General features: G+C 35.1%; 1 protein-coding gene across 1 annotated transcript in view; it reads right to left on the bottom strand.

Annotated features, from left to right (window-relative positions):
• LOC119588678 (diacylglycerol O-acyltransferase 1-like) overlaps window positions 1-225 on the bottom strand; it is a gene marked incomplete in the record, with an annotated part of 67,292 nt that overhangs the window by 55,291 nt on the left and 11,776 nt on the right.

The following is a 225-nucleotide window of genomic DNA, read 5'->3' as shown; positions in this document are numbered from 1 at the left end:
TATAAAATATAACGAAAAGCACCGTTACTCAGCTTCCTAATAATTTTGTGGTTTCCCCGAACTTCTGACAACTCACAGACAGACACACGTGCAATCACAAGCGTATGTAAGAGAAAAAAATATATTGAAATTCATAACGAACATATAAAAAAAACGAAAATAAAACGATAGTGACTCGCGGCCAAACGGGCTGCAGCTCGAATAAAAAAATAAATAAAACCAAGC

This window comes from Penaeus monodon, chromosome 24 (assembly GCF_015228065.2).
Source record: "Penaeus monodon isolate SGIC_2016 chromosome 24, NSTDA_Pmon_1, whole genome shotgun sequence".
Classification (NCBI taxonomy): Eukaryota; Metazoa; Arthropoda; class Malacostraca; order Decapoda; family Penaeidae; genus Penaeus; species Penaeus monodon.
This window is presented reverse-complemented; position numbering and strand designations above follow the sequence as displayed.